Below are 11,469 nucleotides of genomic sequence, written 5' to 3' on the forward strand. Positions count from 1 at the left end.
GTCAAAACCTTAAACTCTCTTGTTCGTATATTTTTATAATATTATCTTTTTATCATAATTAACCATAACTCTAAACACATTCTCTCATAATCCTAAAAAAATGAACCATAAAATTAGAAGGTAACCTTATATTATACCTAAAATTAAACTAAATATTAAAAATCTTAAATCACCCAAAATATCATAATAATAAAAAAGAGGGTTAGAGGTGTTTTCGGGCATGAAAGACGTTTTTAATAGAAAGGCATAAAATGTTTCTAGTATAAAATGATTACCGCTAAAAGATTACTAAAATACTAATTCACATTTTAATTGGGTGTTGTTCACAAGTCCCTTAAAACGCTCAAGTAATGAAATACTTACTTGCTTAGTGCTTCACTTCTAAAAGCATGCACAAATTGAGCGATGATTACTACCCTGAACATCTCTTCGCTGCTTTAACAATGAAATATGGCAGCATAAGCTTATGAATATTTCATTAATAATCTAATGGAAAAAAAGCATAAATTATGTACAAGAAAAGATGACAACATTAAGGAAACTAAAGCGGGTAAGATGAGGGGTGTTATCGGCATGCAGAGTGGGGAGCTAGAAGATGCCGAAAGGTGACAGGAGGGTCGAATGTGAAAGCAGAACTTATGACAGGCTTTTGCAGTTCATTTGCACAGCTAGCTGCTTACAAATGCATCCTTTGTAACGAAATGTCGGCATATAATTGTCATCGGGAAAATCGACTGATCCACTTTCTGTCGGAGTCCATGTTGAGACAATGAGCGTCGTCCTGAACTTTACGGGGAAAAGAATCGTTCATTATGGGATCGCAGATGAAAGACGAAGTTGTCAGAGATGAAACTTACACATGAGAGAACAAATGAACAAATATGATCGCATATACACGTTGGCTAAACCAGTCATGGCTCAGGGGGTTTGGGGGCTTCTGCTGATTCCTTGGCGTTCTTTACAACCAGATCATAATTGATGGAAGCCAGCTGAGACAAATTCTGTCCAAAAAAACAGAAAACTCCAGTGAATTCTACAATATGACTGCAACATTGTAATAAGGGCTCATATGAGTATTCTTCTTTTCCACAAAACAACTACTTTCCTCAGTGCCTGGGGATTATTTGGATTCCCACTTGCACCAATATGAGTTCTAAATAATTATTTCAAATTCGTCTTCTAAGTTATAAAGGAAACTATATAGTGAGCAATGGTCTTCATTCTCACCTTATATGAGAAATTACTAAATGAGTACTTCACTGCAAGGGAAGGGGCGCTGAAGTCCGTCAAACTGCCACATTCGTCTCCCTGGTTCATAGGCATAAGAACTCTCAGAACGACAATGGTCCATACTCGACCGGTTCCAATAAAATATCATATCTACGCAATTCTTAAGATGGATATGTAATCATGATTCATGACTCTAATGCCACCTTTGATACATAAGTAATAATGTAAGGACAAAATTAAAAAAAGAAAACAGCACAAATCTAAACTATAAACTAGAAAAATCAATAAAAACTCAAGCGAAAAATAATTCCTATTCAAAATAAGCGATACTTATTCATTCTCTTTGTTCAATCTAAGTCGTGTGAGTGGCTAAATTTACCCAATGAAGTTATAGCTAACTACTAGTACTAAAACATGAGATATAAATAACACTCCTACCAAACGTCACATTAAAGAATTATTTAGTCTCCTCTCTAGGGACACCGATATTTAGTCCTTGTTGACTGTTTATAGATGGAGCCTTTTTCTTCATCTAAAAAGGAACAATGTAAAATCTTCATTTAAATGAAGTCCTATAAAATTTGGAAACTATATAGTCCTATAAAAGGAACAATGTAAAAAGCTTCATCAAGATATCATCCACCATAAACAGAAAAAATAGTGTGTTAAAATTTGGACATACATCTTCATCTTGCATGTTGCTGAGTGACCCGCTGCTGCAGGTGTCAGTCAAGTCATCGAAGTCACTACTTCCATGAATTTGTTCATCTTCGGGGTACCGGCTCATAAAGTAACTAGTGTCATCTGCTTCAGTTGATGGTATGAACATAGCCTGCATCCCAGTAAGGAATCCACTAAGTGCTACAGTATTTTAATGGCTAATCCTTTTTACTTGTTCTTCAATTGAATTTGCTTTAATGATAAATGACATTAAATAACTTTTGTCTTGCAAGAGTACTCCAATCCTTGAAGAAAATGTGTTGCTTCGCCTATCAGAAATATTCAATTAGCAGTTAACATAATTTTGACTTGTAAAGAAGTCCCTGCCAAGGGCTCCATAAGCAATTACCTCAGTGGCTCCTAGCCTTTGAACTGGATTTTCTGATAACAATCTGAAAGGGAGCAAAAGAAGGGTTTAGACATAAGGAAATGTCTCCACAAGTCCTCAACCCACAGAAGGGCTGAAGAGCCCCAATACTATAACTAACCCCAGGGTCAATATGGTTCTGATGGATGCCGTTGACTATTTTTCATGATTAATTAAATCTTCCATATAAGGATGAAGCCTTATATTTATTTTTCTGATGGATTCAGACATACATTCAACAGAACTTTCTAGTCACCAACTAGACAGGGTCATAGGGACTCCATTCAATTTATGGTCATGCTCTTTGAAATTTGTTTATTTATGTAGGTTATTTACCAATCCACTTCTTGTCTCATGATCATGTAATGAGAATTATATTGACACCAAAACTATTGAAGGAATGAATGGTCAAAATCCATAAATTTCAGAATTCTTTGTTTGTAAAGCTTACTTGTCAATCAGATCATATGCTTCGTATGACATCTCTTCTGGTACCTTAGGCCAGGGAATATTTCTATTCATTATGTTGTCAAAAATTAGCTGTAATCATCAACAAAATGGTAATAATGTCAAGCTACAACCACTATCAATTATATAACATTAAGAATGAAAAAATTAAATCAATGTTCAGAGAATTCTATTTGAATTGAAGGATGCCTAAATCTAGAGCCTATGAGTAAATGCTTGCAATCTAATCCAATGGTTAGACTGGAGACAAGAAAACATAGAAATCCAGATTTGCACAACACTATACGATGTAGCGTCTAAAAGTAGGTTTTAGAATTATATAAAGAATTATACGTTGCAAAAATGAGCCGCTGGATTTCCTAAGGTTCTTCTTACTTATCCATGTACAATGCGAATTTGTGGATATGTAGTCTAGAGTCTGCCAGTACTTCTTGACAGATCAACAAAATCGTTTGCTAACAATACTTTAGCATCCTAAACTACAAGCTTTTTGATACATCAATTTAAATTATATTTAGAGCCTATCACAATTTAAAAATAAATAAAACAAGTGAGGTAGTGATGGGATGGCTTCAGGATTCCTTTTCACTATTTTCCTTTTGAAATTTTGGGTTAATGGTAAGATGTATTTTAAGAGTTTGTTTAATCATGGCTAAAAGCACCAGTAGTGGTTTCCACACCAATTATTTTAGTTCTCCATATATGTATCTTTGCTTCAAAGGTTAGTATATCATCTTAATCAAATCACGTGTTCATTTTACATAAATTAACTTGGTACTTACAGAAGTACATAAGCAGTGTATTAAGATAGACTGACCCCTCATAATGTCATCACATTGAGAACCAGACAAACACGAGCTCAAATTACATGAAAATTTTTCTATACTTAATAAAATTAATGATCTGATAGAAAGAGGAAAACAAATACATACATACATACATAACCATCATCCAAAATCGTTAAGTTTTGTGTGACCTACCTGTGGACTTTCAACATTGAATGGAGGAAGCCCTGCAAGTAGCTCAAAAAGAATGATACCTACAGACCACCAGCCAGCAGTTGCACCTACAAATTAAATAGAGTAAGAACAAAAGATAATCAAGAAAAAAAGGAAGCTTTAAACTTCACAGTGCATGTGTTATCTGATTTGTAGATAGTGGCTGACCATGTCCCATTCCAAGAAGTATCTCAGGTGCTAAATAGTCGGGAGTGCCAACAACTGAATGCTTTTGTCTCCGTTCTTTATTTGGTGAAATTTGTTCTTTGGGTTCATCATCTTCCATAAATCCACTACTGCTAAATGATTGACCTGATAAGTCATCTGTACTGTTGATAAGACCAACCTTTGAGAGCCCAAAATCTGTCAACTGTAACAGAAGGGTTAAATCTTCACGAGGAGTGATGTGTAGTTTTCTCATTGCAGCATCAAAATTACAAGAGTTCAAAAAAATTGCAAGAAAAACAAAATATTTCATAGTATATCTCAGTGTAGAAACAACTTTATGATTAAAATCAAAGATATTGACCTTTATGTGCCCATCTTGACCAATCAACAAGTTGTCTGGCTTCAGGTCCCTATGAATAACATTTAAAGAATGCAAATAGTCCAATGCAAGAACCTGCGAAATATAAAACAATGTGTACCAAATGAGAGAATTTTATTGAGTCCAACTCAGGTATGCAATCTCCTTATAAAATTCTAGATAAGATTGTGGCCTTACAACTTCTGCAATATATACACGCCCCATATCTTCATCTAAGCAGCCTAGATTTCGCAATAAAGAGTAAAGATCTCCACCATTTAGATACTCCATGACTAAGTAAAGATTTTCTCTACACGTGAAGGAGGAAAAAACGGACCTGTGTGATCATCAGATGTAGCAATATCAGAAAGTTACATACGGATTGCATCCCTTAAACTATTGTAATGTTGAGGCTCACCACAAAAGGATTGCGGACAGATATTAGGATGTTACGCTCAGCTAAAATACTTTCAACTGCATTTTTACGAACCATGTCTGCCTTCTTCAGAACCTGTAGAAGTAGAAATAACATTTAGTTACAACAAACAGTTATCAGGTAAATGTATTTGTAACCGTCAGCAATTTTCTGGTTATATATGTACCTACCTTTATAGCAAATAAGTCTCCAGTTGCTCTTTTCCTAGCAAGGAAAACTCGCCCAAACGCTCCTCTGCTGATTGGCTTTATTATTTCAAAATCTTCAATAGATGTTCGATCCTTGGCATATGGATTGATTGGACTTGCTAGTAGACTACGAATTGTATCATCATCTACTGAGCTATCTTCATAAGGGATATTATTCGATGAGTCAACTTTTTCATCCTCTATCTTCCCACAAAGTTGCACATATTTTTCCCTATCATTAGAAGAAGTAAGAAATATATATAAGGTATGACTGAATATGGCATAAAAACCAGCCAATATGAAGTTTCTATGTAAATGAACTAGTGATGGAAACATATGCTGAATTCCATATCTAGATTTGCCAATGAATTTAACTAAAGAAAACCTATTAACAAACTGAAAACACAACAATGTGACTATAAAGTTTTGAATAAGGCCCACTTACTGTAATAGTTTTTCTATGCGTCTTCCAAAAGTTTCTACAACAAGGGCATCGGCCTTCCTATCTTGAATGGCATATTTTAGTTCATCCAGGCGTTCAAGCATAAACTCCAATGTATTGTAATCAGAATAATTTGCATTTTCAACAGAGCGGGCAATATCTAGTAGCTTTTGTATCTGCAAATTTAAGATAAAAACTCTAAACTTAACACCAGAGTATGCATCTTGAACTCTCAATCAATTGAAATGATGGTGATAAGATCTCTGTTTAGAAAATCACATGAGAGTAATTGTGGATGTCTTAATTCGAGATTATCACTAATGCAAAACAGAATACCACGGAAACTAGATATTTTGAAGGAAAATAAAATTACATGGTAGTCATTGCAAATAGCAAACATGAAAATCTGACATTTCCCAATAGAAAATAAAATAATAATACAGCAAACCAGACAACCGCCTTTATGATGTAGAATAGCACGGGATATAAACAAATCCACGATAAGAAAGAAACCAACAACAGGGATCATGTTCTAAACAAAATTAGTACAAGGCATCATATGTTGCATGGCCTCTTCTTTTATCTTTAAGTAATCGTGTTTGACACCTATATCTGACACATAGATATGAGGATTTGACCTCCAAGTATAATCCAAATATATGGAAGAACTTAGAAAAATCTAACTATACCCTTGTCGTGTACATACATGTGTCCAACACTCACACCAGAGTCTGAATAATATAGAGGGAATCTGAATAAGTATTTACAGAGAATTAATTCAAGACAAGGTTAAACACAAAGAAATAAAGCTCATGATAATGATAACCTGTTGGTAATTCTCAAGCTCTGCTATTCTTCTCCGTCCACTCAATAGCAATTCAATCTGGCTAGTTCTTGGAGTTAACAATGGTGATCGTGGTGTCAAGCTTCCTCCTGATGAAGCTTTTGTGCATAGATCGAGCATGGTTAGATTTAAATGTGTTTCACATGATACATCATGCAGACCATTCAGATCCTTCATAAGAAATGCATTATCAACATCAGGGACACAATCAAGCATGTCATCAGAGCTCTCATGAGAATGATTACTATGATTTGGTGAAAAATCATCAATATCTTCATGTATACTTGATGCAGAAACTCTTGTAGCCTCAAAAACTTCACGTGGAGTGTCTATACTTTTGTGTGTGCTTTTTTGGTGTCCATGAATTGAGAATTTTGTCAAGGGTTTCTGCCACTCTTTCAAGACGTTCATTCACGGTTAAGCCTTTCAAGTCACATCTATCAGCTATGGTACATATCCGAGAGTGCTCTTCCACATGTACAACTGGTATTTCAACCTCACAAATGCGGCAAATCATTGAATTTTCATATGTTACACTTTGATGATCACCCCAGAATGGCCAAGAAGTTTTTGGTGTTCGAGAAGACTGAGGACGGCCTGATGGAGTTTCTAGAGGTTCAGTTCTAGAAGTCTCATCTTTAGCAGGAGATTGTCCTGCTCTACCTTTGGCTTTTGAATCTGGTGTATCATGTCCTTTATGATTTCTCTCAGCTGCAGATGGATGTTTCTTCCAAGATGACATCCTAGAGCTGCTTGAAGTTGAATCAACACTTTTGTCAGTTTCAGCCTCTGCAACTACATTTGTACTACTTAAATTTTGACCAACATGATCTTGCTTTCTTTTCTCTTGCCCTTTTGGTTTCTTCCTCTGCTTCTCACTCTCTTCCTTTCCACCACTTACTTGATTACCAATATCATGGAGTGCAAAGTAATACATATGTTCTGGATAAACTCCAAGATCACTAAACTGATGAAGCCCCAGAATGTGATTTTCCTCGTAACCACTCTTTATGGAACTGCACAAGCCGGCTGCACCTCGTAAGATAAAAGCAAGCGGTATGTAGTTGTTTGGGGACTCCCATTGATAGTTCCTGCCGTCTGTCATCTAAATTCTGAACAATGCCTTCACATTTGACCCAGAATTCACAAGCCGGCATCTTTGCACAACGCCGTGCTACAACCACTTCCACCACTTACTTGATTACCAATATCATGGAGTGCAAAGTAATACATATGTTCTGGATAAACTCCAAGATCACTAAACTGATGAAGCCCCAGAATGTGATTTTCCTCGTAACCACTCTCTTTATGGAACTGCACAAGCCGGCTGCACCTCGTAAGAATAAAAAGCAAGCGGGTATGTAGTTGTTTGGGGACTCCCATTGATAGTTCCTGCCGTCTGTCATCTAAATTCTGAACAATGCCTTCACATTTGACCCAGAATTCACAAGCCGGCATCTTTGCACAACGCCGTGCTACAACCAGCAAATCCTCCAAACTCTCTTTCCATCCTGGATGAGAATCTGATGTGTTTTCAAGCTTCTCTACCAAATCTCCAGCAAAAACACCCAAATCAGCGTTCACTTCCTCCTTTAATATGTCAAACTTCATCCTGGTTGCAAGCAGAACCTCCTGAAAATTGGATTCATTATATACATTTATGAACATATTACAGCTAAAACAAGGAGATAAACCAAGATCAAGAAGCTGCTAAGAAATTTAAGTAGACTTTGACAGCAACTATTAAAAGCTCTTTAATTGTGTTTTTTGAAGCCATTGTGAGAAAAGATCTTAGTGAAAATTATTTGAGGACTTGATGAAAAATTGAATTGCTCGTTGAATAACTCGCAGTTAATTCCCCTTTTCATTTTCTTTCAATTTTTGTGGTTGTACTTCAATTAAAAGGGAGCAAGTTACCTCCATGTGGCCTAAAGCACGAGATTTCTTGAGAAGAAAAGGCCGTACTCCTTTGGAATTAAGCTCATGAGAGAAGCTTTTCACGTCAGGAGCTTTCTTCCTCCTCCCACTGGTGACACGCAGTATAGCCTGGAAACGCGGTGACTGCATTTCCTCGGCAAAACTGACATGATTACTCCACGAAAAACAAATAATATTGCAAAACTATTTCTGCGAGATTATACTTACTACGTAGTACTATCTTACATGTCTAATCCATTCTAAAAAAACACGTCTTATCAATTTACCTCCGTACTGAGTGGCGATGGAGCCTTAGTGATTTTGATTGATTCCATGGATACTTTTTCCCTATAAAACGAAATTATTTATTCGTTCATTTCCACATTCCAACAGGATTCCAAACTAACATTGTAACTAATGGATTTTAATGTATACAAAATTCGATCCTAAAATTCAAACAGGTAAAAAAAGTGATTCTATGCAGAGAAAGGAGAAAGTGATGGGTACCTTGATCAATGGGGTAAAGATTAGGAAGTTGAGAAGTGCAGCCTTCGATCCCTGCCCTTAGTTTTTCCTTAATAGCGACTTTTCCTAGCTTAACACCTTTATTTCCAAGATTTGAAGGCTTTCTCGAAGAGGAATAGCACCTGAGAGGAGACGGAAGGGGAGAGGATCTCGTTCTAATGCGGTTCAATCCGAGGGTAGAGGCTAGAATTATGGAATCATCGTCACGGCCCATGCTCAGTTCTAGAGACTCGCTCTTACTGAAACCAAAAAGACCGAAACCGTAATCATCTACTTCATCTTCGGCTTCATCATCATCATCCTCGACGTCATCCCCGCTGCTTCTGCTATCGTCAGATTTCTCCGCAGGTTCGCTCCACGACCGCTGAATAAGGATCCCGGGGATCTTACGGAGCTTCGACGTCGATGAAGAAGGTGATGATGTCGACAACGTAACCGTCATCCTTCCCGTCGGAGTGGGCGGTTGGTCCTGATTATTGTCCGTCGACGACATGTCGTTTGTTTCATTCACGGCATTACGATGATGCGTGCTTTATTTCATTGAAACTATGATGATCAAATTGATCACCACGTAGCGAAACAGGAGAGAATATAATTTTTTCCTTCGTAAAAGATAAAATTTAAATTTTGAAGAAAATAGTAATTTTGAGGAAGGAGAAGAAAACCCGGGAAATCATTTGGAAGACTAAGTTCCCTCGGGAATGGTGCGTTTAAGGTAGACAGCAGGGAACCATAACAATTTGTTTTTAATATTTTAATTTAATTTTTTTATTTCAGTTTTGAAAAAAATAATTGAAATGCCGCGAACTCCCGAATTTTATCAACAGAATAGTTGCTAACTTAAAACCCGCCCGAAGTGTACTCTTGTACTGTTACATATTTATTTTACTAAAATGAGTTTATAATGTATGATATACATAGATATGAATTATTAACGATGTATACCTAGTGGCTTTGTCTAGGGTTATTCTTTACTGATAAATAAATCGTTATTATTTTTTAAAACGACGTAATAGAGTTTGATTCAGTGTTAGATAGTTTAATATTTAATTTTATGTCAAATAATTAAAAATTATTTTTAAGTATATATTTATTTATACTTACATCAGATTAATTAAACAAAAAAAAGTATATCTAGATAGAATAGTTGAAAAGATACAAATAAAACTAAATATAACTTAATCATTATGAGTAAATCTAAAACTTTTGAGATATAATCAATCACTAGTTTTCCAATCGTAGGTGAATAAATTCTTATACATAAATATGTTAATAAAAGAATAGAAGAGAATTATTATGTTACTTAAATGGTTTAGGATTCAAGACACTAACAATTTAATAAAAGGTTAGGCTGTACCTTTTGAAGAATCCTCGAGTGATACTGCTAATCCGACAAGTCTAAATAATACAATGAACAACTCATAATGTTCACTCCTAGGGATGCATAATGAGTTGAGTCGACAAAGTCCAATCGACTCGATAAATTTGTGAGTAATTCATTAATTTTTTTATATAATTTTTAATAACTATCTTAAAAAATTATTTCATTAAAAAAATACTAATTTACTAATAGATAATAAAAAAGATGATAAATTACTAATTTATTAATTTTATAATAAACAATAAAAATTGATAAATTATTAATTAATATTTTACTACATTAAAAAATCAAAACATATTTATTATTTTAATGAATTTGTGAATTGTTATTTCGGAGTTTAGACTTTGAAATTGAATCATATACTCTTTTGATAATTTTTTTGGTTAAATTTATTACTTTATGTTTATATTAAACTCTATATAGTATTAGTAAATTTAACCTATAGTTAAGAAAATAAGGTAAAAATTTCGGTGAGCTTAACGAGCAACGAGCATCGAACTTAATGAGCAATAAGTTGAGCAACAAATTTTTTTAACGAGTATGAGTCAAACACTACCTAACTTACGATCGGCTCGCTCGATAAGCACCCCTGTTCACTCCAATACTTTGAATATGAATTATGGAACATCAAGTTCTTACCTTTCAGTTGATATGGTCTCTAGTGTGCATCGATTTTCTGTGAACACTATAATTCCTTAAAATTAATCAATTAAGTCATTCGTTCTTTGAACCAAATATTAATCCTCTAAGACTAGTTTAAGCAATTGACGATTGTTGACACAAAATCCTTCTAAATCCCTTTCTTCTTCACATCAATCTTGAAATCCACCGGACGACTTAGGGTTCATTTAATAATGTTGTCTAAATACACTATTGGTCTAAAAGTCTGCTTTGAAAGCAAAATCATTATCAAACGAATAAAACTCAAAGATAAAAGAACGTTAGAACGGTGGTTTTAAACCAACAGCAGAAGTTGAGTTTTATAGTTTTTTTCAGTTTAAATTTCTGTTTAAAAGTGAAATTATGCTTTTACCCTTATGCATGGCCTCCGCTCCTTTGCCCAAAAGTTTCTTTTAAAATACAATTATTTTTATAAATTATGTATTAATTATAAACTAATTACATTTTATCCAAGAAAAAAATTCAACATTTTTTATATTTATTAAAATTATATTTTCCATTTGTAATTTTTTATAATCTAATTTGATTATTTTATATATTAAAATATTTATAAGTTTATATTAATTTAATTAATATACTTTAATTTACAATATAATGTCTAAAATAAACATTTTGCCTTATTAAAAGTACTTTTCGATAATAATACTAAACACTAAAATATTAAACTTAACTTTTTTTTAAATCACGTTTAAAAGTAATCTCTAACATCACTTTTCAAACTTATTTTTCAAAAGTAATGTAATTTG

The 11,469-nt window shown here is 34.3% G+C and overlaps 1 pseudogene; it reads right to left on the reverse strand.

Moving 5' to 3' along the window:
* Positions 1–911: 911 nt before the first annotated feature.
* LOC120168350 lies at positions 912–9,250 on the reverse strand (annotated as a pseudogene).
* Between the last annotated feature and the right edge of the window lie 2,219 nt (positions 9,251–11,469).

This window comes from Hibiscus syriacus, unplaced genomic scaffold, assembly GCF_006381635.1.
Source record: "Hibiscus syriacus cultivar Baekdansim isolate YM2019G1 unplaced genomic scaffold, ASM638163v2 tig00003041_pilon, whole genome shotgun sequence".
NCBI classification, from domain to species: Eukaryota; Viridiplantae; Streptophyta; class Magnoliopsida; order Malvales; family Malvaceae; genus Hibiscus; species Hibiscus syriacus.